Source organism: Scyliorhinus torazame, chromosome 4 (genome assembly GCF_047496885.1).
Source record: "Scyliorhinus torazame isolate Kashiwa2021f chromosome 4, sScyTor2.1, whole genome shotgun sequence".
NCBI lineage: Eukaryota > Metazoa > Chordata > Chondrichthyes > Carcharhiniformes > Scyliorhinidae > Scyliorhinus > Scyliorhinus torazame.
The window spans coordinates 37,014,143-37,039,204 of record NC_092710.1 but is presented as its reverse complement, the minus strand read 5'-3'; the positions used below and the strand labels follow the sequence as shown (position 1 = coordinate 37,039,204).

General features: G+C 46.1%; 1 non-coding gene across 1 annotated transcript; it reads right to left on the bottom strand.

The window, feature by feature from the left end:
* Positions 1-19,467: 19,467 nt before the first annotated feature.
* On the bottom strand, positions 19,468-19,540 carry trnad-guc (transfer RNA aspartic acid (anticodon GUC)). The gene has a single exon. It is a non-coding gene; the product is annotated as a tRNA-Asp (tRNA).
* Between the last annotated feature and the right edge of the window lie 5,522 nt (positions 19,541-25,062).

The window sequence follows — 25,062 nt, the reverse complement described above, 5'->3', positions numbered from 1 at the left end:
AGCTCTTGGTATGCAGGACCACAAGTCTACCTGAACATGCGATGCATAATTCTTCCTCTTCCGCCATTTCAGACAGTGCATCCCAGAAATCCACCGTCCTCCGGCTTTACATGTTTGATGTTCTGGATGCTATGGGGGTGCGCAAACGTTCTATGATGTCATTTCGGTTTCTACAAACAGAAAATAAATGTTGCTACATGCTACTCCCCCCGCGGGATTCCACGGTGTATAAATGATCCGACCTGGGAAAGTATATAATTAGTGTTCAACCCAGACATTTTCTATGGTACAAAGGGATAGATCATTTCATGCAGAAAATGCATTTTCCGACTGACACAATTCTGAAAATATACAACATTACCCTTGCCGCCATCGGTGTTCCTGGTAAGTGTTTGTACCCGAGCAGCCGTGTGTGCGAGCGGCCCCCGGGCTTTACTCTGTGAATTATAACGTCGCATACTGACAGTTATGAAGAGGGTGGGGCTTTGGTATCGGTTTTGTTGATCCGATTTAAATTTGACTTTTTGCAACATTGTTCCAATGAGAATAATAATAATCTTTATTGTCACAAGTTTTAACACTGCAATGAAGTTACTGTGAAAAGCCCCGAGTCGCCACATTCTGTCCCCTGTTTTAGCTCACCGTGGGAAAATGTCCAATTCACACAACAGCCCGTCTTTCGGGACTTGTGGGAGGAAACCGTGGCGCCCGAAACAAATCCACGCAGACACAGGGAGAACGTGCAGACCCCACACAGACAGTGACCCAAGCTGGAACTCGAACCTGGAACCCTGGTGCTGCGAATCAACTGTGCTACCCACTGTGCTACAGTGCGCCCATGAATGTAGAGGTTCCATGAGGTATCAACTTGTATTGACTTTCCTGGAAAACTGCCTGCTGGTGACATGGAGACCAACGCAGAAAACGGAGGCAATGTATTTCTGGATGTAGCTGTCACAGTGGAGTTGTCCCGAGTGTTGGGCACTCACTGGAGGGGGCTATCTGATCGCAGTGGTAAGGTACTTGGGGTATGTGTCAGCGTAGGAACAAATCGGGTGCGAGTCACTAATTGGAATGGAAATAAAGAAGGTCCAGTTTTGATTTTTCGCCAGAATTTTCTTTCATTGGAAGAAGCTGCTTCCGTGTTTTACGAATGTAATTCATTTCGAAGGGGAATCATTTTGCTGAAGGTTGGTGATAAGTGCATCAATCGAAATATGTTTTTGTTTTATCTCGTGTTCTACGGCACTGGCAAAAACGGATATTTGCTATTTATTGACAACCAAAGAGGAGAACAGCACAGTTTCATTGATTAATTTATTAAATCGACATTTAACTGTTTTCATGTAAATAATTCCCCTTCACAAATCGCTGTCATGAAATTCTGTTTCTCCTATGTGCTGAATTCTATTTCCTAACCTTGACATCTGATAAATATGAATATTCGACCTGAAATGTTACTCCTTAGTCGATAATTTAGCAAAATCACGAGGTGTTGCTGTTGCACGTGTGTTCTGATTCTTGCAGATAATTCTGCATATCTGTTTTTCTACTTCTTATCCCGCCTGTCCTGCTCCATCAGGAATTATGCTGGGGCTGGGCGCCTGGTTTGAATCACCCACCCCTGGCGTCTTTGTGGTAAGTCTGAGTAAAACGGGCAAATCTGGCCTGTCACACATAAAACTGGAAAACAAATGAAATGAGTAACTTCCAGCCTCACGAGGTATTTACTTTCCAGTCCGAATTCAAGCAGAGGATACCTTCCCATGATTCCGATTGGAATCCTTTAATCGTGGATGTGGGACTGGAGGTGGGTTTGGTTTGGTTGAGATTATTAAAACTGTACTGTATGGTGTGGCTGCAACCAGCCAACATTATTGCTAAAACCCTGATCTCATGTTTGCGTCAGATACTTTGAATATTTGGTGAATCATTGCTCTCTTTATTCTCTTCTCTCTCTTGCTCCCAACAAGTTAATCTAGTGGCGATTATGATCCTATCCCGGGGAAAGTGTGGCCTCTCGACCTGCACCACTCGCTACATGATGGCAATGGCAATGGGGGATCTAGCGTTCATTATCACTGATCTCATTTTGTGGAAGATTGTTAATTATTATTATCCATGGGCTTTCTTGTACATTACGCATGTGTGCAGAGTTATGAATGCCCTGCGTCTTGCAGCTACAGACTGTTCTGTTTGGTTCACTGTCACTTTTACCTTTGACCGATTCGTGGCAATCTGTTGCCAGAAGCTGAAAGCTAAATATTGCACTGAAAAAATGGCGTCTGTGATTCTAGCAACAATTTGCACTCTGATTTGTTTGAAAAGCATCCCCTTCTACTTTCCACTTGAACCTCTTGTGATAATCAACAATGTGCCGTGGTTCTGTTATGTCAAGGCAAGCTACTATACTGAGCCTGCATAGGCAGGATATGACTGTTTTAGTGTTGTATTAACCCCATTGCTCCCATTCGTTTTAATTCTGTTCTTCAACGCCCTGACAGTCAGACACATTTTAGTGGCAAGTCGAGTCCGTAAACAACTAAGGGGTCAGAGCAAGAGAGAGAGTGACAGTGACCCAGAGATGGAGAGCAGAAAGAAATCTGTGATTTTACTCTTTAGCATATCCGGCAGCTTCTTACTTCTATGGTTGGTGTATGTTTTTCATTTCTTATATAATCGCATTGCGGGCAAAAATAGCAGGGATTACAGCAACTCGGAATTTATATTTAGGGAAGTCGGAGAAACCCTGCAACATTTAAGTTGCTGCACAAACACATTTATTTATGGGGCCACTCAGTCCAGTTTCAGAAAACAGCTCAAGAGCACAGTAATCTATCCGGTTACATCAATTATTAAATTTATAACTAAACGAATCAACTGAACGCAGCCCAGTAACGTGCACCAGTGCTTCCAACACATGCGACTTATATGCATTCTCAGACTTCCACACACGACAAAGAGCAGTGAATATTTATCTGGAAAGAATTGACTGCTGAAGCAGCCATCCTAATCGTGACAGCGCCAGATACCAAATGCCTCTTGCAGGGCTGGATAGGGAACTGCATCCACGATATTGCCTTTGTTTGGCTCTAAGGTTCAACCAACGCCCTTGAGTACTGGTGTACGTTCTGCCCCCAGTCAAGCAGCTGTTCGATCTGGAACTGCTCATCCTTCTTTCCAAACTGGTCGATAGACTCCTTGATCCCAATTTCAGGATTTACGTTCTTCCATTTACGGGATATAAGCGTCGCTGGTTCGGCCAGCATTTATTGTCCTTCCCTCGTTGCCCATCAGAAGGTGGTGGTGACTTGCCTGCGGGAAAAGTGAATCGCAATGTCTGGAGTATCGAATGTTAAATCCCCCCAGTCGGATTCCCATCCTTTCACATCACAATGACGGCAATGATTTAGGTTAAAATTTCAGATTGCACTCGAGAACAAATACATTTTGCAACGCTTTCAACACAGACCTAAACCTGTCTAACCTTGAACTCATTCAAACTTTGCTGCCTTGTCCAAAGCCTACCGCTGCCCAGTCACCTCTCACTCTATTGCACGCTGCTCGCCATTGGATCTCAGCAACGCCACACAATGATCTTGAAACGTCCATCCTTTTCTTTTTTTTGCATCATCCATGGATTTATTCCTGCATCTCACTGTGTCAGAAGGTCTAGATTTTCCCCCCAAAACCACAGTGACACTTTCTGACCGCCTTTCAGACATTCCTTAAAATATCTCCGTGCATTTGACGACATTTCCTTTATGTCCAGTTCTGCAATGTTGCTGTTGTGATTCTCTGTGAAGTGTTCAGGATGGGACCATTAGGTTCAGTCCATTATTAAAATAGAAATTGTTTCCTTTGTCCTCCCCGCATTGCCTCTCTTGCTGTCGACATGCTTCTCTCAGACTCTCTTTCTCGACCTTACATTTTTTCCAAAAACTAACGGAACCCTAACAGTAACTCTAACGCAAACGGCAAAAACTGTTACTACCAAACCGGACAAGGAACAAAACCTGATCTCAAGCCGTAACTCCAAGACGAATATCAGCAATGATGTCATCCCGAATGAAAACCAAAGCTGCAATTATCCGAACCGTGGCTGAAAATGTATTGCGAATGATTGCTGGACGTTGAACTATCATGGTAATCCTAAAGCTGCATGGCAACTGAAATCCCAATAATATCATTGGCCCGAACCCCACTTGGAACAGAAACTCAAACTGTAACTTACGTTTTAACGTGAAACATGACGGTCCCACGAAATGTAAAAATAACTACTATTCTAAACCAAACTCTAATCCTAATCTAAATCTACTCTTCATTTAAAAAACAATGATTGCACTAAATTAAGCGCACCCTTAACCCGCAACTTAAATTCATAGAATTTACAGTGCAGAAGGAGGCCATTCGGCCCATCGAGTCTGCACCGGCTCTTAGAAATAGCACCCTACGCAATCCCACACCACCCTATCCCCATAACCCAGTAACCCCACTCAACCAACTCTGAGGGCAATTTTGGACACAAAGGCAATTTAGCACGGCCAATCCACCTAACCTGCACATCTTTGGACTGTGGGAGGAAACCGGAGCAACCGGAAGAAACCCGCGCACACACGGGGAGAACGTGCAGACTCCGCACAGACAGTGACCCAGCTTGGAATCGAACCTAGGAACCGGGGGTTGTGAAGCAATTGCGCTAACCGCTATGCTACCGTGCTGCCCTTAAATTCAAATGCAACATAATCCTGAATGCCAATTTGCAATATGACCTCAGTTGAAATGAATGTGCCCACTTGTTCGAAGGCAATAGGAACCTGAATCTGAATGCCTGCATTTTGTCCACTGAAAAGTTCTCGCCTATCGCACGCTGCTGACCCCAGACTGCACGTTACCTCAGCTTCCCGGGAAATTGTGGTTTTAAACGCATTCTAACACTGCACCTTTGTGTTATGGATCATCCCAGATGGGGATGATGAACATAGAGGTCACAGAACTGAGGGCAAGAGTACAGATTTGGGGTATGCAGCGCGTGGTACGCAGTAGTTGGTACTCCTGATTTGGGTGGCAGGGTAGCACAGAACTTAGCACTGTTGCTTTGCAGCGCCAGGGCCCCAGGTTCAGTTGCCGCTTGGGTCACTGTGTGTGCGGAGTCCGTCGGTTCTCCCCTTGTCTGTGTGGATTTCCTCCGGGCGCTCCGATTTCCTCCCACAAGTCTAGAAAGACGTGCTTGTTAGGTGAATTGGACACTCTGAATTCTCCCTCAGTGTACGGAACAGCCGCCGCAGTGTGGCGACTCGGGGAGTTTTATAGTAACTTCATTGTAGTGTTAACGTAAGCCTGCTTGTGACACTAATAAACATTATTATTACCATTATGTTTTAGTATTATATCCCTATTTACTGCATATTTAACCACACAGGGAGAGGGGTCGTGGAGTTTTACCTCTGGCTCCAGATTCACTGAGCAGTTTTCAGCCACATCCAGAGTGATGGTCATAGGACAAGTTCAAAACGTAAGAAAGCACAGCCGGTAGCCATTTTTGAACCAAACAACGACGGTGAGGGAATTTTCTTATGAAGGGAGATTGAGTAGAACGAGCAAGTATTCGCTGATATATACACTGAACGGCACACTTTTTCAATCGTATGCAGTTCTTGGGGATTCAACAGAGTTACGTTGGCGATGAAGTGTCTTCCTGTTGAAGAGTTAAACGCTACGGGTCACAGGACAAGCTAGAGCAATTTGGGAAGGAGGAAATGTGGCAGAGAATGGGTATTCTTATGTTCCTGAAGTGGGGTTCTTTTAGGAATAATCTGAGGACAGGATATATCGGAGCAATGCCAATCTTTATCGTGTATTTGTGGTCATTGATCTCCTCTGCGCACCTGAGAGAAAATATCCTTGTTAGGAGAATTTTCTCGAAATATTTCCAAGGATGCAAATCGACAATAGCAACTTATCAAAATAAATCCCCTGCTTCGTTCATAGCAGAAGTTGTGGAAGGAACTTTAACACCAGGGGCATCGACAGCAGGTATTGGCTAGGTACCCAAATATTTGTGCAAATGGAAGGCAGAAGTTGTTTCCTAAAGCTACAGAAAGGGTGGAAATGATTTGTGAACAAGAACAAGTATTGGGAACCAGGCAGCTGAGACCACGGAGACCAGGTTGCAATTATTTGGACGGCAAAGCACTGAGCAATAAATGGAGGAACGCAGACTTATCGCAAGGTTGTAGGAGGAGAAAAACGTTTCATAGTTTGTGAAAGTTTTAGGGCAGGCGTGTCGATAGATTTCTGCATGGCTTTGGAGGAGACTAGAGATAAAAGGAGGGCTGTAGGGAATGCAGTTCTTTGCATAGATAGGGCACTTTAATAACGGGGAATGTTAAATATTCAGGGTAGACTGTAGGGCTGATATAATTCACAGAAACAAGCAGGGACTTTGGGCGGAGGAGTTTACAAATGAAGGAAGTTATCCGTGCTGGATGGTAGAACTGGCTGAGTTTGCGGAGCTGGTCGTAACAAGCCATTTATTAGTCTGCCCCATGCAGGCAACCTTTTATGGGCGAAGAGCTGATGAGCGCTGCCTATCAGTTTCACAAAATAAATCTTGGCAACTAAGCGACTTGAAGACGGGACGTTCTGGAAGAAATGGCCCGGAAAAGTATGGAATCTTTGCCTTCATTCCTCTTCGAAATAGGCAGAAAAATCAGATTGTTGAAGCTTCATTGCCACAAGCTTCCGTGGTGCTGTTTTGGGAGATGGGTCGACCTAGTTCACTCTCGCCTCCAAACAGATACATCGTCTAATAAACCGGCAAAGAAGGTCGGTGTGATTGGCCCTTTGAGCTCCGTCCAGATGAGGGGATAATGCAAAGAAATACAATAAGCAAAATGCACAACATGCCACCATTCTAAATGAAAGAAAGACATCTGTTGTGAAACACATACATATCTTTCAGGATCGTCTGATTCCCAGATTAGAGGTTGCTCAAACCGGACGCCCCTTTCCCTGTCAGTAACATTGAACGATGGGGGAAGCGCAAATACAGAGATTGAGGCCCGCGCCGACTCCCGCACCCACAATGTGTCGCCCTCCTCTCTAATTACAAAGTGCTATTGGCATGCTCTCCTCTCCACGCTGGGAGAGGCAGTTTGAAACTATGGGCCGGGATGGCGTCCTAATTGAGCGAGAGACAGGGAGAGGAATGGGAACTGGGGAGGAGAATTACCTGAAAAAATGGGGAGGGAACACACTCACTCTCACTCTGACACATTGTCACTCTGACACACTATCACACCCACATGCTAACACACACTCACTCTTACATATTCACTCACACTCACTCCTACACACTCACTCCTACACACTCATTCGAGTTTCAACCTTGTGGCGGTATCGAAAGATACCTGGAGACTCTAAAGCAAACGTAATTAGAATTAAGGAAAGCGACCATATTGACCGGCATATTTAGAAACAACCAAAGAGAGCAATACTGCCCCCCCCCCCCCCCACCAACAGAGAGGGTCTCCCACCCTGCCGGGAGGTGCACCGCGTCCCGCCTTGCTGTCTTTCTTCCTGTGCTAGCTATCCCTGCTAGTATGGTGCCCCGCCTCTCCCGGGGCTGATCTTAACCTTAAATTATGCCTGTTGTCTGACCGCTGCCTCTGCCTCACCCTCACCTCCATTCCCCTATCCTCGCCCATTCCTGTGACCCGGACTTTATGACTGGAGTGGGGCAGCGCAGTGCCGCGCAAACATGTCAAAGGTCCAAGCGGTCTCTATCTCGTTCACTTTTCCCCTCTGTTCTAGCCTCATTCCTCCCTCGCCTGCCCCTTGTCCAGGACATTTGACCGCACTAGTTCGTGCGCCCCCGTCGGGGATGAAATTCAAATTTCGATCATGTCGGAATCTTTACAGAAGTGAAGCCTCCCGTTTGCCCATAACATTTAAACGCTGCTTCATTTTGCCTCTTTTCCTGCAAATTGCCTGACTCAAAGGAAAAACATTCAGAACAATCAGCGAAACGCGACTTAAATGGAAACGCTAACATGTAGGTGTTTACAGCTGAGCTCATCCCACCAAATGGGCGCTTTCCAACATTTCTGGAGCTATGGATACAATCACACACTCCAGTCATATAAACAGGAACCCATGTTAACCACGTGGTTCCGTGGTGTACTGGTTTTTCACTTCCGCTTTACCCGGAGCAGGTCCTGGGTTCGAGCCCCAGTTGAATCATTGCTGCTTCTGGACAATTGAATTTCCATGTCAACAGAAATATCACCAGCTTCCCCTCTCTGTGAGTTCCCATAGCCAAGGTGCTGAATAGAAACCTCTTTCCAATAATATTTAATAAGCGTGCATCATGTGGATGAAGGTAAAGCACTGGATGTAGTGTACATGGATTTTAGAAAGGCATTTGATAAGGTTCCCCATGGCAGGCTTATGCAGAAAGTAAGGAGGCATGGGATAGTGGGAAATTTGGCCAATTGGATAACGAACTGGCTAACCGATAGAAGTCAGAGAGGGGCGGTGGATGGCAAATATTCAGTCTGGATCCCAGTTACCAGTGGCGCACCACAGGGATCAGTTCTGGGTCCTCTGCTGTTTGTGATTTTCATTAATGACTTGGATGAGGGAGTTGAAGGGTGGGTCAGTGAATTTGCAGACGATACGAAGATTGGTGGAGTTGTGGATAGTAAGGAGGGCTGTTGTCGGCTGCAAAGAGATATAGATAGGATACAGAGCTGGGCTGAGAAGTGGCAGATGGAGTTTAACGCTGAAAAGTATGAGGTTGTCCATTTTGGAAGGACAAATATGAATGCGGAACACAGGGTTAACGGTAGAGTTCTTGGCAATGTGGAGGAGCAGAGAGATCTTGGGGTCTATGTTCATACATCTTTGAAAGTTGCCACTCAAGTGGATAGAGCTGTGAAGAAGGCCTATGGTGTGCTCGCGTTCATTAACAGAGGGGTTGAATTTAAGAGCCGTGAGGTGATGATGCAGCTGTACAAAACTTTGGTAACGCCACATTTGGAGTACTGTGTACAGTTCTGGTCACCTCATTTTAGGAAGGATGTGGAAGCTTTGGAAAAGGTGCAAAGGAGATTTACCAGGATGTTACCTGGAATGGAGAGTAGGTCTTACGAGGAAAGGTTGAGGGTGCTAAGCCTTTTCTCATTAGAACGGAGAAGGATGAGGGGCGACTTGATAGAGGTTTATAAGATGATCAGGGGAACAGATAGAGTAGACAGTCAGAGACTTTTTCCCCGGGTGGAACAAACCATTACAAGGGGACATAAATTTAAGGTGAAAGGTGGAAGATATAGGAGGGGTATCAGAGGTAGGTTCTTTACCCAGAGAGTAGTGGGGGCATGGAATGCACTGCCTGTGGAAGCAGTTGAATAGGAAACATTAGGGACCTTCAAGCAGCTATTGGATAGGTACATGCATTACGGTAAAATGATATAGTGTAGATTTATTTGTTCTTAAGGGCAGCACGGTAGCATTGTGGATAGCACAATTGCTTCAAGGCTCCAGGGTCCCAGGCTCGATTCCGGCTTGGGTCACTGTCTGTGCGGAGTCTGCACGTCCTCCCCGTGTCTGCGTGGGTTTCCTGAGGGTGCTCCGGTTTCCTCCCACAGTCCAAAGATGTGCAGGTTAGGTGAATTGCCCAATGATAAATTGCCCTTAATGTCCAAAATTGCCCTTGGTGTTGGGTGGAGGTGTTGAGTTTGGGTGGGGTGCACTTTCCGGGAGCCGGTGGGGACTCAAAGGGCCGAGTAGCCTCCTTCTGCACTTTAAATTCAATGATAATCTATGATTAATCTAGGACAAAGGTTCGGCACAACATCGTGGGCCGAAGGGCGTGTTCTGTGCTGTATTTTCTATGTTCTATGACCATTACCTGTGAAATCTTAAATAAGCAAATGACCATTCAGAGTTTTAAACATATTTTGCCCAAAAGTCCACTATTAGTTTACAGACTGAAATTCTTCGAAATTTCCCAACTATTGCTCTTTTTCTGGTGATCCTTCCCAATCTCAAATTCCCCCTTTGCCTCCTGCCCCTTTCCCAACTTTCACATCCGTTCTACATTTTGTTCTGCGTGGACCCCAATCCGTTAAATGCGTCATTACATTAGCGACCTTGTACATTAGGTCTACAAAATTATGCAGGACATAGTCAGGGTGGATAGTCAGATACTTCTTCCCAGGGGAGAGGGGTCAATTACTTGGGGGCATAGGTTTAAGGTGCGAGGGGAATGGTTTGGAGGAGATGTACGAGGCAAGTTTTTTACACAGAGGGTAGCGGGTGCCTGGAACTCGCTGCCGGAGGAGGTGATGGAAGCAGGGATGATAGTGACATTTAAGGGGCATCTTGACAAATACATGAATAGGATGGGAATAGTTACAGAGTTACATAGAATTTACAGTGCAGAAGGAGGCCATTCGGCCCATCGAGACTGCACCAGCTCTTGGAAAGAGCACCCTATCCAAGGTCAACACCTTAACCCTATCCCCATAACCCAGTAACCCCACCCAACACTAAGGGCAATTTTGGACACTATGGGCAATTTAGTGTGACCAATCCACCTAACCTGCACATCTTTCGAATGTGGGAGGAAACCGGAGCACCCGGAGGCAACCCACGCACACACGGGGAGAGCGTACAGACTCCGCACAGACAGTGGCCCAAGCCAGGAATCGAACCTGGGACCCTGTAGCTGTGAAGCAATTGTGCTATCCACAATGCTACCATGCTGCCAAAACATGACAATTACTCGGGGTCAATTACTAGGGGGCATAGGTTTAAGGTGCGAGGGGCAAGGTTTAGAGGCAGGTTTTTTACACAGAGGGTAGTGGGTGCCTGGAACTCGCTGCCGGAGGAGGTGGTGGAAGCAGGGACGACAGTGACAGTTAAGGGACATCGTGACAGATACAATGAACAGGATGGGAATAGAGGGATACGGACCCAGGAAGTGTAGAAGGTTTTAGTTTAGACGGGCAGCATCGTCGGCGCAGATTTGGAGGGCCGAAGGGCCTGTTCCTGTGCTGTACTTTTCTTTGTTCTTTGTAGTGGTGAGTCTGTGGAATTATTTACTTACAAAATCAGTACTAAACTTTTTATGTTTGCAAGAAGGAGTTAGTTATAGCCTTTCGAACTGAACGAATCAAAGGATCTGGGTGAAAACGGGAGCAGATTAATGATTTGAATAATAAGCCATGATCATGATGCAGATGCTTGTGATAGTTGAAGCCCAATCACCTCAGCTCCAGACTATCATTCCGAGTTGTTCCCATTGGTATCCTAGCCCCAACCACCTTCCGTTGCTTCATCGATGAACTTCCTTAATGAGGTCGGAAGTGATGATATCTGTGCGGAGTCTGCACGTTCTCCCCGTGTCTACCCGTGTCTACTCCGGGTGCTCCGGTTTCCTCCCATAGTCTAAAGATGTGCAGGTTAGGTGGACTGGCCACGCAAAATTGTCCTTGTGTCCAAAAAGGGTCCGTGGCGTTGCTGAGGTAGGGTGCTCTTTCCAAGGGCCGGGGAAGGCACGATGAACCAAATTACCTCCTTCTGCACTAAGTTCTACGATTCTATGATTATATGGTCGCTGATGACGGCGCAATGTTCAGCGCCGTTAGCCACTCTCCAGGTACTGACGCAGCCCATAGCCAACTGCATCAAGACATGGACAATATTCATGGTTGAGCTGACAAGTGGCGAGGAAGGTTGGCACTGCATGACTGCCAGGCAGTGACATTCTCCAACAAGAGAGGATCCAAAATTTACCCCTTTACATTCATTGGCATTACCGTCGCTGATTCCCGTGCTAGCAACACATTTGGAGTTAGCATTAACCAGAATCTGAACTGAACTTGCCATGGAAATAATATGGCTGCAATACTGTCCCTTCGCAGGCGGGCGGCACCCTGACACTGCACCACACTCTCGCATTCGCTGCGTCCCACACGTGGGGGACATCGGCCCTTGCAGCCTACTCGATTCTGATGTGAGCAATGGCCACCATGTCAGTCTCTGGAGTGCAAGTAAAGATTGAAAGCTGAATCTTCAGCCATGTCCAGGTTGATTCTTCAATGTCTGAGTGTGAAGGCTGCCATTCCCTGGTCTGTGAACAACAACAGCGTGGAGAGAGAGAAAGAGCGGTTATCGCTGCTGCCTCAGAGCCAGAGATCCCGCTCCAATTCTGGCCTGGGGTGACTGTGGAGTCTACACATTCTCCCCGTGTCTGTGTGGGTTTCCCCTGGGTGCACTGGTTTCCTCCCACAGTCCAAAGATGTGCAGGTCTGTTGGAGTTACGGAAGCGTGGTGGGGGAAGTGGGCTTCGATAGGGTGCACTTTCAGAGGGCAGGTATAACATCGAAGGGCCGAATGGCCTCCTTCTGCACAGTGGGGATTCTATGAGAATTGATCCCATCCACTCGTACACACAGGCAGGCAGAGAACATCAAGTGGCTCTACGGCCTTTCGTTCACTGTTTCCCGCGCAACTCGGCCACCCGGAGGGTCAACATTCAGCAATATTTAAGCCCAAATTGGGAAATAGTAGCGCCGCTTTCTGAGGACGAGTCTGGCCTAAGACTTCCTGAAATTCCGTGTCCCACAGTCTCTGGCAGACCCCATTAGCGCGGTTCAGAAAGATGCACAACATCAGCAACGCCGAACCGATTAATTGTATTGAGTCAGCAACCTTCTTTCCAATCCCTGCACGACCATATATCACCGCCCCCAAGAAAAACACCAGACACATTGCCCCCTCCCCCAAACCTTCCAAGAATCTCTCTATGCCCCACAACCCTCTGAAATATCTGCATTCCATCTAATACTGGACCATTGAACATTCCTGGCTTTTATCACTGTTCCAATGGTGCCCCCTGTTGGACGGTGCGGAAGCTCAGGAACTCCCACTCTCTCTTCCAATTCCGTGCTCCACCTCTACCTCGCTTTCCTCTTGTAAGCCACTTAGGAAAATATTATACCTTTTACCAAGCTTTGTGATCTGACGGTGTGCCTCCATTTAGGCCTTGTTTTCATACTTTGTTTTCTTTTAAAATCCCATGGGAAGCGCCGAGTTCCCAGGTTCGACCCCGGCTCTGGGTCACTGTCCCCGTGGAGTTTGCACATTCTCCCCGTGTCTGTGTGGGTTTCGCCCCCCACAGCCCAAAAAGATGTACAGGGTAGGTGGATCGGCTAAATTGCTCCTTAATTGGAAAAAATGAATTGGGTACTCTAAATTTATTTATTTTTTAAATCCCATGGGACGTTTAATTGAGTGAAAGTTGATGCGCAGATAAAGGGACGGGCGTTTACATTGTGACCCAGGGCAAAGCTCTAGCGATTCAGGTTCGAATCCCGTCACGGCAAATGGTGACATTTAAATTCCATAAAAATCTGGTATTAAAAGGCTAAGGACTCATCTGGTCCATTGAAGTCCTCATTGAAGGGAAGGAAATCTCCGTCCTTAATCCACAGCAATGTTGTTGAATCTGAAATGCCCTCAGTGATGGGCAATAAATAGCTGGCCCCACATCTCAGGAACGAATCATAAACTAAAAGAGGATGGTATAGGATATATAACAGATTAATAGTCTGATGCTGCACCGACTGAGCTATCTGTGCTCTAAAATTAACATAGGTCCAACTGGGACTCGAATCCTTACTCCAGTCATATAAACAGCCAGGTGGGAAGCTCGTTGGTTCCGTGGTGTAGTGGTTATCACGTAAGCATTACACGCAGAAAGTCCCTGGTTCGACCTCCAGTGGTATCGTTGCTGCTTTTGGACAAGTTGTGACCAATTGAATTTCCATGTGAATAGAAATAAAATCACGAAAGACAAAATGCTGGAAAATCTCAGAAAGTCTGGCAGCATCTGTAGGAAGAGCAAAGAGGTAACGTTTCGAGCTCCAAGACTCTTTGACAAAGCGAACAGACAGAGGAAGCGGGAAATATTTATACTGTGGAGTGAGAAAGAAAGATGAGCCATAGCCACAGATACCCAGGGAAACCGGGTGCTAATAGCCACAGAAACCCAGGGGACAGAGAGCAGAATGGCTTTGAATTAAGAACACAAAGTGAAATGTATTTAAATATAAATGTGATGGAATTTATTGGAACATAACAATGAGGTTTAACTGAACAGCTGCAACGGACAGATCCAAAGAGCATCCTTTATTGGGACTGGATGAAATTCAATTTCTGATCATGTCGGAATTCAGATTCAACTCGCCTAAAAACTCAAAATCAGCAAAAAAATGATAATAAATCAGCATAACGCAAATATTTGAGGGGTCAATCTGAAAGCGATGAGCAGAGATTTCTGCTTGTAATGATGGTATTATTCACACAAAGGAGAATAGATGAAGCCTTGAACCCCGTGGAATGCAATGGCGACGGTCCTTGGCTGAAACTGGGATTGGAACAGACGGGTTTGAGGGGTAGCAGAGGCACAATGGGCCGATGGGCTTCTTTCCCAGTGGATTCACTCGATGAGTTCGCATCACCATCGATCATTGGGATTTAAAATGGTCGCCCGAACAGGGACTTGAACCCTGAACCCTCAGATTAAAAGTCTGATACTCTACCGACTGTGCTATCCAGACTGCGCGTGACGCCGCCTGTCGTGACCGCATTCCCCCTTCGCTGTTGCTCCTCTCGCTCCGCTGTTGCCCCTCTTTCCTCTGCTTATGCTGTGCCTCTCCTCCAGAACATACAGCTGCTTCCTTTGCCCTGCGCCACTCTCTGAATCCGGACGGCATATCAGCAGCTCTGCCTCTGGATTCAGGGCGAGTTCAGAGCTGTGCTGCTCTTAGGTGCTTCACTCCGATTCTCCGCCCACCGAGTCCCTTTCCTGGAGACTGGCGATTCCCAGTTGGATTTGGGACAGTCACTTTCTGACTCTCAATGACTCAACATTCTGACTCAAGTTTAGCTGCGTCCAGCACGCTTGCTTCAAAATTGTTCTTTACAAAAGCGAAACCTCCCCTTTGCCGAACAACTTCCGTGCCGCACCAGCCTCCCTGAACAGGCGCCGGAATGTGGCGACTAGGGGTTTTTCACAGTAACTTCATTGAAGCCTACTTGTGACAATGAGCGATTTTCATTTCATTGAACGCTCTTTTTTTTCATCTTGAGTCTTTTTCGAGAATTGCCTGACTCAAAGAGAAAAAAATGGGCACAATCATCTGAACGCGTCTTTGTGGGACACGCAAACATGTAATGCAGCAAGTCAGGTTTTGACAGCTGATCCATTCCCATCAAATAGACGCTTCACAAAGGTTCCGGAGTGATGGAACAATCACAAACTCCAGTCATATAAGGAGTACAGCTGTTACCATTGTCACGTCTGCTTTACACGTAGCAGGTCCTGGGTTCGAGCCCCATTAGAACCATAGCTGCGTTTGGACAAGTTGTGACCAATTGAATTTCCATGTGAACAGAAATACAACCACGAAAGATGAAATGCAGGAAAATCTCACCAAGTCTGCCAGCATCTGCAGGGAGAGCAAAGAGCTAACGTTTCGAGTCCAATGACTATTTGTCAAAGCTAACAGACAGAGAAAGTGGGAAATATGTATACTGTGGAGTGAGAAAGAAAGATGAGCCATAGCTACAGAAACCCAGGGAAACCGGGTGCTAATGGCCACAGAAACCCAGGGGACAGAGTGCAGAATGGCTTTGAATTAAGAAAACAAAGTGAAATGTATTTAAATATAAATGTGATGGAATTTATTGGAACATAACAATGAGGTTTAACTGAACAGCAGCAACGGACAGATCCAAAGAGCATCCTTTATTGGGACTGGATGAAATTCAATTTCTGATCATGTCGGAATTCAGATTCAACTCGCCTAAAAACTCAAAATCAGCAAAAAAATGATAATAAATCAGCATAACGCAAATATTTGAGGGGTCAATCTGAAAGCGATGAGCAGAGATTTCTCCTTGCAATGATGGTATTATTCACACAAAGGAGAATAGATGAAGCCTTGAACCCCGTGGAATGCAATGGCGACGGTCCTTGGCTGAAATCTGCGATTGGAACAGACAGGGTTTTGAGGGACAGCAGAGGCACAATGGGCCGGTGGGCTTCTTTCCCAGTGGATTCACTCGATGAGTTCAGGTCAGCGCCGATCATTGGAATTTAAAATGATGGCCCGAATAGCGACTTGAACCCTGGACCCTCAGATTAAAAGTCTGATGCTGCACCGACTGAGCTATCCGGACTGCGAGTGACGCTGCCTGTAGTGACCGCATTCCCCCTTCGCTGTTAATCCTCTCGCTCCGCTGTTGCCTCTCTTTCCTCTGCTTATGCTGTGCCTCTCCTCCAGAACAAACAGATGCTTCCTTTGCCCTGCGCCACTCTCTGAATCCGGACAGCATATCAGCAGCTCCGCCTCTGGATTCAGGGCGAGTTCGGAGCTGTGCTGCTCTTCGGCTCTTCACTCCTATACTCCGCCCACCGAGTCCCTTTCCTGGAGACTGGTTATTCCCAGTTGGGTTTGGGACAGTCACTTCCTGACTCTCAATGACTCATCATTCTGACTCAAGGTTCGCTGCGTCCAGCACGCTTGCTTCAAAACTGTTCATTACAGAAGTGAAACCTCCCCTTTGCCTAACAACTTCCGCGCCATACCGGCCTCTCCAAACAGGCGCCAGCTGTGGCGACTAGCGGGTTTTCACAGTAACTTCATTGAAGCCGACTCGTGACAATAAGCGATTGTCATTTCGTTAAACGCTCTTTCATTTTAAGTCTTTTTCGAAAATTCCTGACTCAAAGAGAAAATTTGTGCACAATCAGCTGAACGCGACTTTGTGGGACACGCAAACATGTTATACAGCAAGTCAGGTGTTGACAGCTGATCCATACCCATCAAATAGACGCTTTACAAAGGTTCCGGAGCGATGGAACAATCACAAAATCCAGTCATATAAGGAGTGTAGCTGCCACCAGATTGTTCCATGGAGTAGTGGTTATCACGTCTGCTTGAAACGCAGCATGTCCTGTGTTCGAGCCCCAGTGGAGCCATTACTGTTTTTGGACAAGATATGACCAATTGAATTTCCATGTGAACAGAAATACAACCACGAAAGAGGAAATGCTGAAAATCTCAGCAAGTCTGGCAGCATCTGTCGGGAGAGCCAAGAGCTAACGTTTCGAGTCCGTTGACTCTTTGTCAAAGCGAACAGACAGAGAAAGTGGGAAATATTTATACTGTGGAGTGAGAAAAAAAGATGAGCCATAGCCACAGAAACCAAGGGAAACCGGGTGCTAATGGCCACAGAAACCCAGGGGACAGAGTGCAGAATGGCTTTGAATACAGAAAACAAAGTGAAATGTATTTAAATATAAATGTGATGGAATTTATTGGAACTTAACAATGAGGGTTAACTGAACAGCAGCAACGGACAGATCCAAAGAGCATCCTTTATTGGGACTGGGTGAAATTCAATTTCTGATCATGTCGGAATTCAGATTCAACGTGCCTAAAAGATCAAAATCAGCAAAAAAATGATAATAAATCAGCATAACCCAAGTATTTCAGGTATCAACCTGAAAGCGATGGGCAGAGATTTCTCCTTGTAATGATGGTATTATTCACACAAAAGAAAATACATGAAATATGGAAGCCCCTGGAATGCAAAGGCGAAGGTCCGTGGCTGGAAACTGGGTTGGAACAGACAGGGTTTTGAGGGGTAGCAGAGGCACAATGGGCCGATGGGAATCTTTCCCAGGGGATTCACTCGATGGGTTCACGTCAACATCGATCATTGGGATTTAAAATGATCTCCCGAACAGGAACTTGAACCCTGCAACCTCAGATTAAAAGTCTGATGCTGTACCGACTGAGCTATCCGGGCTGCGAGTGGTGCCGCCTGTCGTGACCGCATTTCCCCTTCGCTTTGCTCCTCTCGCTCCGCTGTTGCCCCTCTTTCCTCTTCCTATGCTGTGCCTCTCCTCCAGAAGAAACAGCTGCTTCCTTTGCCCTGCGCCACTCTCAGAATCCGGACAGCATATCAGCAGCTCCGCCTCTGGATTCAGGGCGAGTTCAGAGCTGTGCTGCTCTTTGGCGCTTCACTCCGATACTCCGCACACCGAGTCCCTTTCCTGGAGACAGCTTATTCCCAGTTAGATTTGGGACAGTCACTTCCTGACTCTCAATGACTCAACATTCTGACTCAAGGTTTGCTGCGTCCAGCACGCTTGCTTGAAAACTGTTCTTTACAAAAGCGAAACCTCCCCTTTGCCTAACAACTTCCGCGCCGTCCCGGCCTCCCCGAACAGGCGCCGGAATGTGTTGACGAGGGGCTTTTCACAGTAACTTCATTGAAGCCTACTTGTGACAATAAGCGATTTTCATTTCATTTTCATTTCATTAAACGCTCTTTCATTTTGAGTCTTTGTCGAGAATTGCCTGACTCAAAGAGAAAAATTTGAGCACAATCAGCTGAGCGCGACATTGTGGGACACGCAGACATGTTATACAGCAAGTCAGGTTTTGACACCTGATCCATTCCCATGAAATAGACGCTTTACAAAGCTTCCGGAGCGATGGAACAATCACAAACTCCAGTCATATAAGGAGGAGAGCTGCCGACGGCTGGTTCCATGTTGTAGTGGTTATCACGTCCGCTTTACACGCAGCAGGTTCTGAGTTTGAGTCCCACTGGAACCATTGCTGCTTTTGGACAAGTTGTGACCAATTGAATTTCCATGTGAACAGAAATACAACCACGAAAGACGAAATGCTGGAAAATCTCAGCAAGTCTGGCAGCATCTGTAGGAGAGAGCAAAGAGCTAACGTTTCGAGTCCGATGACTCTTTGACAAAGCTAACAGAAAGAGAAAGTGGGGAATATTTATACTGTGGAGTGAGAAAGAAAGATGAGCCATAGCCACAGAAACCCAGGGAAACCGGGTGCTAATGGCCACAGAAACCCAGGGGACAGAGTGCAGAATGGCATTCAAATAAGAAAACAAAGTGAAATGTATTTAAATATAAATGTGATGGAATTTATTAGAACATAACAACGAGGTTTAACTGAACAGCAGCAACGGACAGATCCAAAGAGCATCCTTTTTTGGGACTGGATGAAATTCAATTCCTGATCATGTCGGAATTCCGATTCAACTCGCCGAAAAGCTCAAAATCAGCAAAAAAATGATAATAAATAAGCACAACGCAAATATTTCAGGTATCAATCTGAATGCGGTGGGCAGAGATTTCTCCTTGTAATGATGGTATTATTCACACAAAAGAGAATAGATGAAATCTTGAACCCCGTTGAATGCAAAGGCGACGGTCCTTTGCTGGAAACTGGGATTGGAACAGATGGGGGATTGAGGGGTAGCAGAGGCACAATGGGCCGATGGGCTTCTTTCCCAGTGGATTCACTCGATGGGTTCACTTTAGCATCGATCATTGGGATCTAAAATGATCGCCCAAACAGGGACTTGAACCTTGGACCCTCAGATTGACAGTTTGATGCTCTACCGACTGAGCTATCCGGGCTATGAGAGATCCTGCTTGTAGTGACCGCATTCCCCCTTCGCTGTTGCTCCAGTCGCTCCGCTGTTGCCCCTCTTTCCTCTGCTGATGCTGTGCCTCTCCTCCAGAACATACAGCTGCTTCCTTTGCCCTGCGCCACTCCCTGAATCCGGACGGCATATCAGCAGCTCTGCCTCTGGATTCAGGGCGAGTTCAGAGCTGTGCTGCTGTTAGGTGCTTCACTCCGATTCTCCGCCCACCGAGTCCCTTTCCTGGAGACAGCTTATTCCCAGTTAGATTTGGGACAGTCACTTCCTGACTCTCAATGACTCAACATTCTGACTCAAGGTGCGCTGCGTCCAGCACGCTTGCTTCAAAACTGTTCCTTACAAAAGCGAAACCTCCCCTTTGCCAAAAAACCTCCGCGCCGTACCGGCCTCCCCGAACAGGTGCCGGAATGTGGTGAAAAGGGGCTTTTCACAGTAACTTCATTGAAGCCTACTTGTGACAATAAGCGATTTTCATTTCATTTTCATTTAATTAAACGCTCTTTCATTTTGAGTCTTTTTCGAGAATTGCCTGATTCAAAGAGAAAACATTGGGCACAATCAGCTGAACGTGACTTTGTGGACACGCAAACATGTTATACAGCAAGTCAGGTGTTGGACAGCTGATCCATTCCCATCAAATAGACGCTTTACAAAGGTTCCGGATCGATGGAACAATCACAAACTCCAGTCATATAAGGAGCGTAGCTGCCGCCAGCTGGTTCAATAGTATAGTGGTTATCACGTCCGCTTTACACGCAGCTGGTCCTGCTTTCGAGCCCCAATGGAACCATTGCTGCTTTTGGACCAGTTGTGACCAATTGAATTTCCATGTGAACAGAAAGATAACCACGAAAGAGGAAATGCTGGAAAATCTCAGCAAGTCTGGCAGCATCTATAGGCAGAGCAAAGAGCTAACGTTTCGAGTCCGATGACTCTTTGTGAAAGCTAACAGACAGAGAAAGTGGGAAATATTTCTACTGTGGAGTGAGAAAGAAAGATGAGCCAGAGCCACAGAAACCCAGGGAAACCGGGTGCTCATGGCAACAGAAACCCAGAGGACAGAGTGCAGAATGGCTTTGAATGAAGAAAACAAATTGAAATGTATTTAAATATAAATGTGATGGAATATAACAATGAGGTTTAACTGAACAGCAGCGATGGACAGATCCAAAGTGCATCCTTTATTGGGACTGGATGAAATTCAATTTCTGATCATAGAATCATAGAATCATAGAAGTTTACATCATGGAAACAGGCCCTTCGGCCCAACCAGTCCATGCCGCCCAGCTTTTCCCATTAAGCTAGTCCCAGTTGCCCGCACTTGGCCCATAACCCTCTATACCCATCTTGCCCATGTAACTATCTAAATGCTTTTTAAAAGACACAATTGTACCCGCCTCTACTACTACCTCTGGCAGCACATTCCAGACACTCACTGCCCTCTGAGTGAAGAAATTGCCCCTCTGGGCCCTTCTGAATCTCTCCCCTCTCACCTTAAACCTATGCCCTCTAGTTTTAGACTCCCCTACCTTTGGGAAAATATGTTGACTATCTACCTTATCTATGCCCCTCATTATTTTATAGGCCTCTTTCAGATCACCCCTAAGTCTCCTACGCTCCAGGGAAAAAAGTCCCAGTCTATCCAGCCTCTCCCTATAACTCAAACCATCAAGTCCCGGTAACATCCTAGTAAATCTTTTCTGCACTCTTTCTAGTTTAATAATATCCTTTCAATAATAGGGTGACCAGAACTGCACACAGTATTCCAAGTGTGGCCGTACCAATTTCTTGTACAACTTCAACAAGACGTCCCAACTCCTGTATTCAATGTTCTGACCAATGAAACCAAGCATGCCCAATGCCTTCTTCACCACCCTGTCCACCTGCGACTCCACCTTCAAGGAGCTATGAACCTGTACTCCTAGATCTCTTTGTTCTGTAACTCTCCCCAACGCCATACCATTAACTGAGTAGGTCCTGGCCTGATTCGATCTGCCAAAATGCATCACCTCACATTTATCTAAATTAAACTCCATCTGCCATTCGTCGGCCCACTGGCCTAATTGATCAAGATCCCGTTGCAATCCTAGATACCCTTCTACACTATCCACTGTGCCACCAATCTTGGTGTCATCTGCAAACTTACTAACCAGGCCTCCTAAATTCTCATCCAAATCATTAATATAAATCACAAATAACAGTGGACCCAGCACCGATCCCTGAGGCACACCACTGGTCACAGGCCTCCAGTTTGAAAAATAACCCTCTACAACCACCCTCTGTCTTCTGTCGTCCAGCCAATTTTGAATCCAATTGGCAAACTCACCCTGGATCCCGTGAGCTTTAACCTTCTGCAACAACCTACCATGCGGTACCTTGTCAAAGGCTTTGCTAAAGTCCATGTAGACAACGTCTACTGCACTGCACTCATCTACCTTCTTGTTCACCCCCACAATAAACTCAATCAAATTTGTGAGACATGATTTTCCACGCACAAAGCCATGCTGACTGCCCCGAATCAGTCCTTGCCTCTCTAAATGCTTGTAGATCCTGTCTCCAAGAATACCTTCTAGCAACTTTCCTACTACAGACGTTAGGCTCACCTGTCTGTAGTTCCCAGGCTTTTCCTGCTGCCCTTCTTAAACAAGGGCACAACATTCGCTACTCTCCAATCTTCAGGCACCTCACCTGTGGCTGCCGATGAATCAAATATCTCTGTTAGGGGACCCGCAATTTCCTCCCTAGCCTCCCACAACATCCTGGGATACATTTCATCAGATCCCGGGGATTTATCTACCTTGATGCGCTTTAAGGCATCCAGCACCTCCTCCTCTGTAATATGCACACTTCTCAAGACATCACTATTTATTTCCCTTAGTTTCCTAACATCCATGCCTTTCTCCACCGTGAATACTGATGAGAAATATTCATTCAGGATCTCACCCAAATCTTGTGGCTCTGCACACAGATGCCCTTGTTGATCCTTAAGAGGCCCTACTCTGTCCCTAGTTACTCTTTTTCCCTTTATGTATCTGTAGAAGCTCTTTGGATTCTCCTTTGCATTATTTGCCAAAGCAATTTCATGTCCCCGTTTTGCCCTCCTGATTTCCCTCTTAACTCTATTTCGACAATCTCTATACTCTTCAAGGGATCCACTTGATCCCAGTTGCTTATGTACGTCATATGCCTCCTTCTCCTTTTGAGAGTCTCAATATCTCGAGTAATCCAGGGTTCCCTACTTCTACCAGCCTTGCCCTTCACTCTAAAGGGAATGTGCTTACCCTGAACCCTGGTGAACACATTTTTAAAAGCCTCCCATTTACCAGCCGTCCCTTTGCCTGCCAACAGTCTCTCCCAATCTACCTCTTAAAGTTCCTGTCTGATCACATCCAAATTGGCCTTGCCCCAATTAAGAATTTTAACTCTTGGGCCAGACCTATCATTCTCCATGGCTATCTTAAAACTAATGGAGTTATGGTCACTTGTCCCAAAGTGACCCCTCACTAACACTTCTGTCACTTGCCCTTCCATATTTCCCAAGACGAGGTCAAGCTTTGCCCCCTCTCTAGTCGGTCCATCCACATACTGAATGAGAAATTCCTCCTGAATACACTCAACAAATTTCCCTCCATCCAAGCCCCTAATGCTTTGGCTGTCCCAGTCAATGTTGGGAAAGTTAAAGTCCCCTACTATTACTGCCCTATTTTTCTTGCAGCTATCTCCTTACATATTTGGTCCTCAATTTCCCGCTGATTATTTGGGAGCCTATAGTACAGTCCTATCAAGGTGATCTCTCCCTTCTTATTTTTCAGTTCCACACATATAGACTCAGTGGGCGAACACTCGGATATATCCCCTCTAAGTACTGCCGTGATGTTCTCCCTAATCAAAAACGCCACTCCCCCTCCTCTCTTACCTCCTGTTCTATCCTTTCTACAGCATCTGTACCCCGGAACATTGAGCTGCCAGTCCTGCCCCTCCCTTACCCATGTTTCAGTCATAGCTATAATATCCCAGTCCCATGTGCCCATCCATGCCCTGAGTTCATCCGCTTTGCCCATCAGGCCCCTTGCATTGAAATAAATGCAGTTTCATGTAGATTTTACCTGCTCTCTGCCCTGCTTTCTCTGGTCATGCTTTACACAATCTCCCTTCCTGCCTTTTGTTTCCGTCCCCACTGACTTCCTAAATCGGTTCCCATCCCCCTGCCACATTAGTTCAAACCCTCCCCAACTGCACTAGCAAACTAGCAATCCTGTCAGAATTCAGGTTCAACGCGCCTAAAAGCTCAAAATCAGCAAAAAAAAGATAATAAATCAGCATAACGCAAATATTTCAGGGATCAATCTTAAAGCGATGTGCAGAGACTTCTCCTTGTAATGATGGTATTATTCACACAAAGGAGAATAGTTGAAACCTTGAACCCCGTGGAATGCAAAGGCGCCGATCCTTGGCTGGAAACTGGGATTGGAACAGACAGGGGTTTTAGGGGTTTAAAACCACTTACCTTTACAGGAGCAGCCCTTTGGATTTCGGCGGCAGCGGTGCGCAGGGGCCCTCTGGGAGGTGAGTAGCGACTTTAAAAAGCCTTACCTGGTCCCCTGTCTGTTCTTTTCTGTTTTATTTGTTTTTCTATAAGGCGGGAACCGGAAGTTCGACCCGCGGACCTCTGGGAAGTCCTCCCCCCTCCCCAACCAATTAATTCTGGTGGAGAGGAAACCCGAGACACTACACGTGTAGTTTCTCCCACCCGCCCTCCTCCTTTACCCTAATAATAAGACCCATTGGTGTAAAGTAAGTGCCATATTATATTATTATTATATTATTAGCATTGTGCAGGTCAAGGTTCGGAGGTGGAGGAGCAGTCTCTGTCGGCGAGAGAACCTGAGAACATCTAAGACACTCAGAAGGTAAGAAGGGAAGTAAGTGATTTTTACTTATTTTTACTTTTATACCTTTTTTCAAATTGTGTGTGTCGGGGGGGGAGGAAACTGAAGTGACATCACAGAAAAGCTGTGGCCAGAGTGGCTGGTTGGGATTCTACCCTAAATTTAAAAAAAAATTGAGTATTTGGTAACTAATTAAACATAATAACTTAATTATAATTTAGAGGGATATCTAAGCCAGAGATCGGAGAGTACTATCGTTAGCTATCGCATTTCTATTAGAAATCTAGTGCTAGGAAACAGGTAGTTGACAGTAACTTTGAAATTTAAAAAAAAATATTTTTAAAAAAAAAGACAAATTTTAATTTTAATTAATTGACGCAAAGTCAGTTAGAGGGGTGTTGTTCTCTGACTGTGAGATGTGGCAGGTCCGGGAGGCTTCCAGCGTCCCGGGTGGCTTCATCTGCAGAAAGTGCACCCAACTGGAGCTCCTCACAGACCGCATCATTCGGTTGGAGCAGCAATTGGATGCACTTAGGAGCATGCAGGTGGCGGAAAGCGTCATAGATCGCAGTTATGTAAATGTGGTCACACCCAAGGTGCAGGCAGA